Below are 12247 nucleotides of genomic sequence, written 5' to 3' on the forward strand. Positions count from 1 at the left end.
ATGATGATGATGATGATGATATTTTGATGTAGAGAACAAAAATAATAAACGCACTTCAACAAACTACAAAAATCATTTATTCATCAATAATAATAATAAAAAATAATAAGAATAAGAAGAAGGAAAGAAAAAAAAAATGTTTCAATTGAATTACAACAAAAAGTGGCTTATACAAAAGAAAAAGAAAAAGGAAATGAAATATAAAAAAAAACTAGAATATTCTCTCTCTCTCTCTCTCTCTCTCTCTCAATCTCTCTCGAAAAAAACAGTATCATTAATCATAAAATATGAATGACTACTACTACTACTACTAGTAGTAGTACTAGTTAATTGACTGTAATACTTTACAGATGTGTATATTTTGATTCTGTGAACAATTGAATAAATTACCTTGGTATTTTAGATCATTGGCAAACACACACACACACACACACACACAAATGTTCTGATTGATAAAACGATGTTTTCATTTTGAGTTCAGAAACAATTCATATTTTTTTTTTTTTTTTTGATGGCAATACGAATGGTTGGAGAAAAAAAAAGTTTCATTCGTTGATCGTTGACTGAATAACGATTTTTTTTTTGGCTGCGGTGATGGTGGTGGTGAGGGAGAAAATGCCTTCTGGAATTTTTTTTTTCTCTTTCTCATTCATTTCTGATTCTTATTCTATTGATGATTGCAGCGGAAAAAAAATGCATGATCATTATTACAATAATAATAATCATTGGTCATTTGAAATTGAATTTGTAAAAAAAACTTCACTCTCTCTCTCTCACACACACACACAAATGTCATGTCAGATGTTTTCGAATAAAAAAAAACTTTTGTTGTTGTTGTTGTATTTGTTAAATGGAAAAAAAACCGATTCTGTCATAATGTTAGAAGAAGGAAAATAAAAAACGTACGAAATGAACAAAGAATTCAATTAGGATTTATATGTAAGAATTCTTGATGATGATGGCACCCAGATCCGATTAAATCGGCCACCATGATTTTAAAAGTAAAAAAAAGAATCGTAAAAGCAGCAGAGAATGTTTCTGGTGGAAAAAAATTGTGTCCATGTTTTCCTGTTCAGAAAATATCAACAAAAACAACAACAAGGAGTACACATACACACATGAACATACAATGTTTTTTTTTCGTCTACACTCTAGATTCTTCTAGAATCAGAAAAAAACAAACAAAATTCAAACAGATAAATGCTTAAGATATCAACATTTTCTTTTCAAATGAAAAAAAAAATTTGGTGACAATTTTCTTGTTTTATAAAAATGACCAAAAAAATTTCTTAAATCTTTTTCTAGGAGTAACAGCTGTTCTGAAGCTATTGGCTTCTGTTTCTTTTTCCTCTTATTTAATGGCAAAGACAGACATACAGACAGACCATAGAGCGAGAGCAAAGAATTCTATCGATTTGACATTCTCGAGAATAGCATAGAATATCATTATATGCAAGCAAATAGGAATTTTTTTTCTTCCAGTTGTTACCATTAATGGTTGTTATATATTATGATTTTATTGTGCTTGTTGTTGAAAACATGAAATCAAATCAAATCAAATTCTTTGGAAATATTCGAAGCAATTTTCATAAAACACACGAACACACACATTTTGTATTCTTTTGATTGTAATGAATAACTTTATCACGAAAAATCTAAATAATCATCATGACAATAATGATGATGACCATTCATTCATATAGCCAATAATAATATTCGTGAAAAATAATATCAAACAAAAAGAAAAAAAAATTTCCATTTCCGAATCCATTTCGCTTGTTTGTTTGTTTTCATTTTTCATTTATTCTCTGTTGTTTTGTTCTGTTTGCTTCTTTTTTTATATGTAATGGTGCTAGAATGGTCGGATAAAGTGTAATTATCACAAATTATCTCACCAACAATGGCCATTATCATCATGGAATTGAATTAACGAGAAAATAGAGAGAGAGAGAGAGAGAGGCAGCCATAAAGAGAAAAATATATACAGTTTCCGTTATTAAATGGCCAAAGAAAAAAACATACAAACAAAATAAGTCCCTGTGGGTGTGAAATATTATTATTTATTTGATCGGATAAAATGAATGTGTTGTAAACAGCAACCAAAAAAAAACAACAACGATAGTGGACGATAAAAACTTTGTTTTTTCTGTCTTGTTTTATTCAAAGACGATTAGTATGATGCCATTGATATAAAATGAAAAAATTAAACAATCGATTAATTCGCCATCTATTATCGACAAAATTAATAATTTAAGGATTATTTTGGATCTCTTTCAATAGATGGCAGGTGGAACATGATTTTTTTCTTTTTTTTCAAATAATCGATTTGATTGGCTGTACAAATTTTCATAAAAATAATTTCTCCAAACACTGAAAAAAATGTCGTTAAAATTCAAGGTTTTCAAAGGAAAAAATAAATTCAATTTATATTTGAAAAAAATCCGAACAAACACACAAACAAACAAATGATCAGAAAGGACATCAGAAATAAACAATGTCCAAGATCATTGACAAATTTCCTATGAGAATAATGAACCACAATTAAAAATAAGAACAACATGAAACACATCGCACACACCATTTCTAATTTGGCCATCAAAATTAATGTGAAAAAAAATCATCAAAACAAAACAAAAATGATAAACATTCATTCTGGAAAAATTCATTGACATTGGCAATCCATTCAATAGATGACCTGAATTCCTAATTCCATCCACACACACACACACAAACCGATTAAAAAAATAAAATGACCATCATCTAGCAAAAAAAAACATTGATTTAAAAAACATTTATCTCTGATGGCGATAACAACTCTTTGAATACAAAATTGTGTGTGTGTGTGTCTGTGAAATGTAAAAAAATTAAAATAAATTAAATCAAACAAACAAACAAATAAATGGAAAAAAATTTTCAAATTTAATCCACTGTTATCATTATGACATTTTTTTGTCATTTCCAATCTCTTTTATTTTATTTTTTTTGTTGCTCTGTTGTTGTTGTTTTTCTTGTTTCAAAAGAAAAAATAAATCTTTTGAAGGATAATCTTTATGGATAATCCTCAAAGGATGAATGATAATTGTACAAAACCAACAAACACAAACAAATCAGGTGGATATTAATATACGGTGTTTATTGGAAATGGTAGAAAGAGAAGAAAAAATTGTCAAGATGATGATCGTCGTCGTCGTTGTTGTTGTTGTCGTCGTCGTCGTTATTCTGATCATTATCATCTTTATGGATGATGATTATCATCATTACCTTTTTTTGATGGTAATCTGTAAGAAAAAAAAACAACACCACAACACACTAAACGAAACTAAACTAAACCAAACAAACTTGTTGTTTTTATCTTCTTAAAAGAGAGAAAATTATTTAAACGGGACATTATCAAGTATGTCATCCAGAAAGAAAGAAAGAAAATCCATCTATTCTAATCATCATCATCATCATCACCCATTTTATTGTCATTTTATTTTCCTATTTGAGAGCGAAATATCCTGGATTGTAATTACCTGCCGATACGCACACACGTACCGGTCATTGTCATTCTGATGAAACAACCGACAACAACGACAAATTTTTTGTCTGATTCCTGTGTAATGGTGTTGTTTTTTTTTTTCACCCCACCACACTCATTTAGATAGTTTGTGTGTTTTCATTTTTTTTATAATTTCCTTCTTCTCGTTTTTTTATGCACTTGATGATGATGATAATAAAAATTGATTCATTTTGATCAAATCAATTAATATTATCTTAAATAGAAATTGAATTCTAATCGATTAATTGATTGATTCTATTTTTATAATGAATATATAATGCTGACGTTGTTGATTTTTGAAAATGTACGATATATATGGAAAAAAAATTTATTTATCATCAAAATGATTATCATCATCATCACTTGAATATGGAGTGTGTGTGTGTGTTTGTGAAAAAATCAGAGAAAAAAAAATGCTGGCACATTCTATTCAGGATTACAATCATCATCATCATCATCATGTCGATATCAATGGATGATGGTGGGGAGAGAGAGTGAGAGAAACAAGAAAAAAACAAAGAAAAAAAAATTGAAATTGATTGACTTTCATTCCATGTGCCACCAGCATATTTAGTTTTCGAAAATGTTTTTTGGATTTTTGATTTTTTTTTCAATTTTATTTTTATTCTCTTTCTCGTTGATTGTTAATTTAAACAAACAAACAAACAAATAAATGGGAAAAAAACTGTAAAAAAAAAATTCCGTAGAAATCAATGAAGCCATTAAAATGAGATGTTTTTTTTCTTTTTCTATCATTTTTATTCCTTCTTTTTTGAATTGAACTACAAATAAAATTGAAAATAAAAATTCCTGAAAAAATAATGATAAAAATGAAAGAATCTTGGTACATTTATCGAAAGATGGCTGGATAGTATTGAAACAAAAAACAAAAAACAAAAACAAAAAGAACAAGTAAGCGGAGGATAACCGTGTGTTGATGATGATTATTGATGATGATAAAACCTGATGATAACAGCATTTTACCACTTCTTCTTTCGCATTGATTATCATCAAGTAATCCGGTGAAAATAACCGCCAATTAATTTAATTTTTGTTTTCTCATTTTATCATACTAAAAGGTATTGTTCCTAATGACACACACACACACACACACATACAAAGACGCCTGAGCGCGTAACATGTGCCATTACTATGTATATAGATTGTCTAGCATCAAAATATATATGGATAATACTAAAATGGTTGCTGTTACTATGTTCAATCCTGATGATCAATAGAATGATATACTAAAAACAAAAAAAAAATAAAAAAAATAATACTTGTAGCGGCTATGATGACAATGGTGATATTTGGTATGTATCGAAATTTTTTTCCATTCACATGCTCAGTTGCAATGCAATCATTATTATATCAAATATATATTCTGATGATAAATTAACCAAAAAAAAAAAAAAAAAATGCAAAAGATACAGCATTTTTTTTGCCAGCATACACACTCACACACACACATTACATATAGACATTTCTGGTTTTAAAAATTCCATTTCGTTTTTGTTTTATATTTTCCCAATAGACGATTATCATGTATAATATTCAACTGGCTCTTTTTTCATCATCATCGTCTGCATTTTGTGTTCGTGTGTGTGTGTGTGTAAAATGAATATATCTGAAAAAATAATTTTTTTTTTATCGATTTTCATGTGCAATATTGCAATTTATATATAATCCAAAATAGTGAAAAAAATATATATATATGAACTAAACATACACACCCACATGCAGATACATATACACATTTAACCGAATATTATCATCATCATTATCTATATATACACCAAACCAACACACACACACACTTAATATAATGTTGCATGTGCAATGTTCGTTCATTATATACATATATATATTATATCTGTGCAACAGTATCTTTTTTTCCATGTGATAAAATAAATGATAACAGCAACAGCAATAGCAACAATACAATACAATAAAAAAAAATCATCGACATCTGAAGATTCTATACACTATGATCATACATACTGAAACCAGTCATTGTCGTCAGTAGATTCATCCATTCATTCATTCATTCACGTTTTGTTAGATAGATAGAAAGTTTTTTCTTTCATCCACATTTTCATAGTCTAGCTTAGTTTTTAGTTTAATTTTTCTGTTTTTGTTAGTCAGTCAGTCAGTCAGTCAGCTAACATTGAATGAAAAACACACACTCACATTCACACACATTTACAAAATAGTTTGCATACACGCAAATTATATATTTGGCGGTAGAATTTTCAATTTTAATTTTTATATATTATATATATATATACATTGCCGAAAACAGCACAAAACAAAACAAAACAATTGATGCAAATGAAATTTGATCATCATCATGTGTTTTTTATAGCTGTGTTTGTGTGTGTGTGTGTGTGTGTGTTTATTTTTTCTCAAACGTTAAAAAATGACAATGAATTTTTTTTTTTACATTTTTTATTGATTAATTTGAATTCAAAAAAAGTTTTTTTAGTTGACAAATTTCATTTTTTTATTTTTGTTTTCTTCCTCAATCGTAATTTATTCATTTGCTTGTTTCATGGTGAATATTCGTTTGTTTATCATCATCATCATCATTATTATTGTTGCTGTTGAGTCGAACAAAAAAAAATCACCCTGCCCTTTTTTTGCTCATTGATTGATTATTGATTTTTTTAAATGAGAATGATGATGATGATGATGATGATTTTTTTCATTTTCCGCCTAATGAAAATGTGACGATTATAATGACTTTTATGTGCATGTATATGTTGACATTTGGTGTCACCAGAAAATGAAAGAAAAACAAAAAAAAAATTTTTTGATTTTGTTCATCACCATCATCATCATTTTTTTCAAAAAAAAATTAAAATAACATTTACGATGAAATATCAACAACTGCAGTAAATGAACAAGAAAATAACAACAACAACGACAACAACAAAAAACTAATGAATGAAATTTATCACCACCACCACCACCAACAACAAATCAGCCGTATTATTGTATATATGAATGACATCCAATAACCGGAACACACGTTATCATCAAGGCAAAGAAACCATTTTAAAGATCTATATATATAACAATGATAACGAAATTTTGCTAAATGAAAAATTATTGTTTTACATTGGTTGTTGTTGTTGTTGTTTCTTGTTTTCAAATGAATCCAGGACGTTATAATCAACAGCAAAAAAAACAACAACAACAACAACATGAAATTTTTTTCATTCATTTTTTTCTCTGGTTGTCGTCTGGGTAGTGGTGACCAGAAAATTTAAATGGAAAATGTAAAAAAAAAAAATAAATTTCAATCAACATCATTGCTGCACTATGGTAACAACATATTCAGTCACTGTATATAATCAATGAGATGAGATGATATCTTTCTGTGTGTGTGTGTGTGACCTATGATTTTTTTTTCTTTTTGTCTTGTGTTTTGATATTTTCAATCATTCATCATTATCTATGACATTTGACATTTTATGTTTCGTTTTTTTTTTTAAAAATTATTTAAAAATGTCATTTGATTTGTAGAAAACATGGATAAATGAATAATAAACCAGAATAATTTGTTTGTGTTTAAAGGTTCACTGTGTGTGTGTGCTTGTGTGTGTTTTTGTTTGTGATTAATATGCTGATGAAAAGAAGAAAAAAAAGAAAACAAAAATTATTGAAATCCGCTGAGAAACATACACACACACACACATTCAACACACAGGTAAACTAATTAGTGGATTTTTTTTTTTTTTTTTTGTTTCTAGTGAACCGTGATGTATGATGATTTGTAGTAATTGAAAATTAATGTCAACAAAAAAAAACTGAATTAAAATGAACCACAACAACATTCATATCATCATCATACATTTTTTCATTTGATTTTTCGCTTTTCCACATTCTCTAAATCATCGCTGTCAACATCATTGAAGAAGAACAGAATCTTGAAAATAATAATAACAAAAAAAAATGGCCGCCACATCAATATTAATCGATGATTCTAATGGTTCGGTAATTGAAATATGGGATCGTTTAAATTATCTTATTGATAATAACTACAATGATGATAATAATAATAATAATGATGATGATTATAATGAATCGATGATTATCAATACCAGCAACAACAATCATCATCACCGTAGCCATCAAAATGGTAAGTAAAAAAAAAATGCTAGAAATTATAATCAAAATTTTCAATGAATTTTTTTTCTGTAATTTTGTTTAAAAAAAAAACATTCAAATTACATCATCATCAAACGATATTCATATAGATGATGATGATAATGATGATGATGACGATGATGATGATAATAGTAATGACTATTTAACTAAAAATAATTGCTGTAATAATATCGATACAATTGAATGTACGATTGAAGAATTACTAGGTAATCATAATCATGATAATGATACAAATGGAACAATGGTTGAAAATGATTCATTGCAATCATTATTGAAACCAGATAATAATGGTGATAAACAAATCAACAAAATGACTAAAACCACAACAAAATGTCATTCACCATCGAAACAAATAAGACAACCTTCATTACTTACAACAACAACAACAACAATGAAAAATGTTGAGAAAAAAACACAGACAAACATTACTTTTAAATGTATTGATACACTTAAACGTGCATATAATGAAGAGAAACGTTGTATTGAAGAATTATTGAGCGGAAATCCGCCCGTTTTATTATCAACATCATCATCATCAACAACAACAGTAACAACACCGACAACGACAACGACGGCTACATCAACAAATATTGGAACAAATTGTTTGAATAATGAATCAAATGTTATTATTGATCATAATAATAATAATGATAATGGTCAAACAACAACAACAACAACAACAGCAACAACGGTGGATAAAATGAAAAAAGAAAATGATGAAAATAATGCCGTTGATGACGATGATGAGGATATGATTTTCGATACATTGGTTCCAGGTAGGTTGAATTTAAATTTAAATAAAAAAAATTGCCCAAAATTACATTGAATATTGCATAACAACAACGACAATTAATTCCAAATACAGATTGATTGATTGACTAAACACTTGTGTGCTAAAAACATGTGAATGTGATATATTTGTGTAGAAAATGATGTTTTGTAATTTCTGGTTTTTTTGTTTTTTTTTTTTTTTTTTTTTTTTTTTGATTTGTTTTCCATTGAAAAACAACAGCATTTATCTATCAAATGATCATTTTTCATATTGATCAGTTTTTGTTTCACATTCATTCTCATTATTCTTATCATTTGTTTTTTTCTTGATTCGTATTTTTTATGGCCATCTTTTTATGGCCATTATAGACACAAAATGAATTTCACATTTTTTTTTTGTTCTTCCACATTTCAATCTGTTTGTACTTTTTTGGATTCATTTACCAATAATTGAATTCAAAAGTATCATATTTCTCTTGATTCTAAAAAAAGATCCTGATTTGATGATGATGGTATTTCCAAAAAAAAATTCCATATCTCACACACACACATTATTGTCATCGACAAATTACAGATAGATTTAACTATCAACAATGGTCTATGATGGACCATGAAAAATTCTTCAATCAATTCATCGAGCACGTTCATATTGATGATGATTATTATTGAGCAAATTTCTCAAACAAACAGTGATCAATACCATCAATTAATCAATCGATTTGATTGATAGATCGATTTCAAAAATAAAAAAAAACAATGACACATTTCTACCTGTAATTTTCATCACACACCCACACACATACACACATCATTGATCATTGATCATCGATAAAATTGATAAGATTGATAAAATCAATTTTTTTTCGTTTCTTTTTAATTGATCACACCAATTTTCGATTTTTGATTGCTGTACAAAATACATTTTTCCATCTTGAGAAAATAAATTTTTATTTTTAAACATTGTTACCGATTTCTTATCACGTAGGAAAGTAGGAAAAAAATTGAATTCAACAAGTTTTTTCTTTCTTTCTTTGGTGTTCCAATTTTTTTTTTTTTTTTTTTTGAAAAAATTGATTTTGCCAAAACTTGAATTGATTTTTTTGTTTTGTTTTGTTTGATCAAATCAAACAAATTATTCCACGATGGATTGAATTTCCTCAAATTACTCACGCATTGAACAAAGAAAAATATTTCATTCATCACTTTAGGTCTTTATTTTATGCTTATTTCTTGTCTTTTCACGTTTTTTTTTGATCGAAAATCATTATTATCTCATTGATTGATTGATTGATCGGTTGATCGGTTGATGTGCTAGACAAATAACAAATAAAGAAAAAAAGATGCCAGACATAATGATGATGATTGTTGTCGTTGTTGTTGTTGTTGTTGTTAAAGCCTTTGAACTCCTGAATTTTGTTTTTTTGTATTATTATCTCAAAACTTCTGTCTGAATATTCTTGTTCACATTGTTCCTTTTTTCTTTGTATTTTTTTTTCTTTCACTCATTCTCTCAATCATCTGAACAAATTACAATGTAATTCATTTCTGTGAATAATAATAATAGTGTGTGGAGATTGAAGAAAATTCTGAAACAATTTTTTCTTCTCTTTTTCATTCAAATAAAAAAAATTGAATGGAATAAATTCATAAATCTGATCACTTTGGTTTTGTCTGGTCATTTACTGCGGATGATCATGATGATGATGAAAAATGATTCATTTCTTGTTGTCGTCGTCGTTGTTTTTTCAGACAAAATTCAGACATAACAAACCTAAGTTATAAGTAGAAGATGTTTGTGTCCTTGATATCGGTCGGCGTCTTATTCATAGCCATCATCGACATTATCATCATCATTGAATTTGAAGATACTTGTGAACATTAATTTCAATGAAAAATGTAAAAAAAAATAGCAATACAAGCTAGTCTTTCGAGTTTTTAGTTTTTCAATCTTTTTTTCACATTACCATTATTGGCAAACGCACACACACATCTCTTTGGAGAATAATTTTTAAATTATGCACACATCAACATGCTGGCCAGCCGGCCGGCATTTCCAATTTCATTTCATTTTACTCAATTTACAATCATCAGAATCTCATGGTTTAAAAGTTAAGCTAAACAACACTAAACTAGCTCTAGACTCTATTGATTTCTATCCTAGCACATATCTTCACATACAGGAGTTTTTTTTTCGTTCGAAAGAATTTTTTCATCCATTCATTTGCAGTTGCATTTGCAAAACTTGTACACCATCGTTTCAATGTTGAATATTTTTTCGTTTTTTTTTCATTTCATCATTTTAATCATTTTGTTTTGTTGGTTTTATCAACATCATTGGTTAAAATGAAAAATTTTCTTCTCGTTTTTCAAGTTTTTTCAAGTTTTTGTCGACCTTTTTTCACCCCATCCACTTGACCTTTGCTCTTTATTTTTTTTTTTTTTTTACTTTTTCTTTCTTGACAAACCAATGATAATCAATGAGGGAATCTATCTATATTTGAACCAGTTTTTTTTACTATCCATTTTTTTGAAAGTCCAAAAGTTTAAATTTGGAAAAAAAACTGAAAAAATAAATTCACAATTCAAATTTGTAAATCATTTTAAAAACACGCGTTTTTCCTACGAACAACGATCTAATCATCGTACAAAATCTGTCTGGAAATGATGGAAATTTCATTTACCTGCATTTAATTTTTTTTCTCATGTTATCAGTAATTTTTTGTTAATCATTTTTAATCGACCCACTTATTATTATATTGAATAAGGCGAAAAAAAAATTCCTGGTTAATTCATGATTTTTTTTCCTATCGTTGATTCGCGAAAAAAAAGAAGAAAAAAAACATGACGATGAAAACGAAATGAAAAAAAGTGAAAAAAAGAAATGAAAAATTGCGTGGAAATTGTGAGCATTACACATACACACACACACAGTGAGAGAGAGAGAGAAAAGAGACATTTATCTAAATGACAAAATCTCAGCAGCAATTTTCTCGTTTTCAAAAAAAAAAAACAAGAAAAAAGCGAGAAAAAAATCCAAACTAAAATGAAATGTGCTTTTGCAGTTGTGTTTGTTGCGCCCTATTGCGATCAATATCAAAATTGAATGTTTTTTTTTCTTGGGGATTTTTCTCCATTCAGAAGAAAAAGAAAAAGAAGAAGAAGAAAAAAAAATGAAAAATTAGTGTGACATTCCAAAACCGAAATGTATTGTGTCTGGCCAGTTTGACTGACTGACTGACTTGGTTTTTGATTTTTTTGATTTTTCTTTTCCATGGAAATATTTTAATTTTAATCTCCATTTGAACAAAAAAAAAAATTAAAATTAAAATGAGGACTTTCAGCAAGTTAAAAAAAAATTCCAAAAATAGTGTAACGTAGTGTACACGTTTTATAGCTGAAACAAAAAAAAATTCATCATCATCATCATAATCATCAGGTATCAACAATCAAGGTGACAACAATGTGATCAACGAATTAAAACAGAAAAAAAAAGAATAATTTTTTCTTTTCATGAATTTTATTTTAAAAGTCTGCATTTAATTAATTTTTTTTTTGTTTTTTTTTCTGGATTTTGATCCTGTGATGTGATTATGATAATAGTTGCTGTTTCAACAGGTGAATCCAAAAAGTGAAAGAAAGAAATAAAAATGACCATGAAAATTTTTCTTGGATGACTGACTGACTGACTGACTTACATCACGAATTGTACAAATTGTAATGATTTCTTTTTCTTTTTTCCCTCTCTTTTTTTTATCGATTTCC

General features: G+C 27.7%; 1 protein-coding gene across 2 annotated transcripts in view; it reads left to right on the forward strand.

Annotated features, from left to right (window-relative positions):
- Nucleotides 1-7141: 7141 nt before the first annotated feature.
- The window catches only part of LOC124498738 (uncharacterized), a 46970-nt gene continuing 41864 nt past the window's right edge, over nt 7142-12247 (forward strand). Inside the window, exons 1-2 of one of the 2 annotated variants that reach the window (XM_075731193.1) lie at nt 7142-7685; nt 7804-8490. The gene's annotated coding sequence lies outside the window, so the exon portion shown is untranslated. Of the gene's footprint in view, nt 7686-7803; nt 8491-12247 lie in introns of those variants that run through there. The other variant, XM_075731192.1, reaches the window with a different exon arrangement.

Source organism: Dermatophagoides farinae, chromosome 5 (genome assembly GCF_024713945.1).
Source record: "Dermatophagoides farinae isolate YC_2012a chromosome 5, ASM2471394v1, whole genome shotgun sequence".
Lineage (NCBI taxonomy): Eukaryota > Metazoa > Arthropoda > Arachnida > Sarcoptiformes > Pyroglyphidae > Dermatophagoides > Dermatophagoides farinae.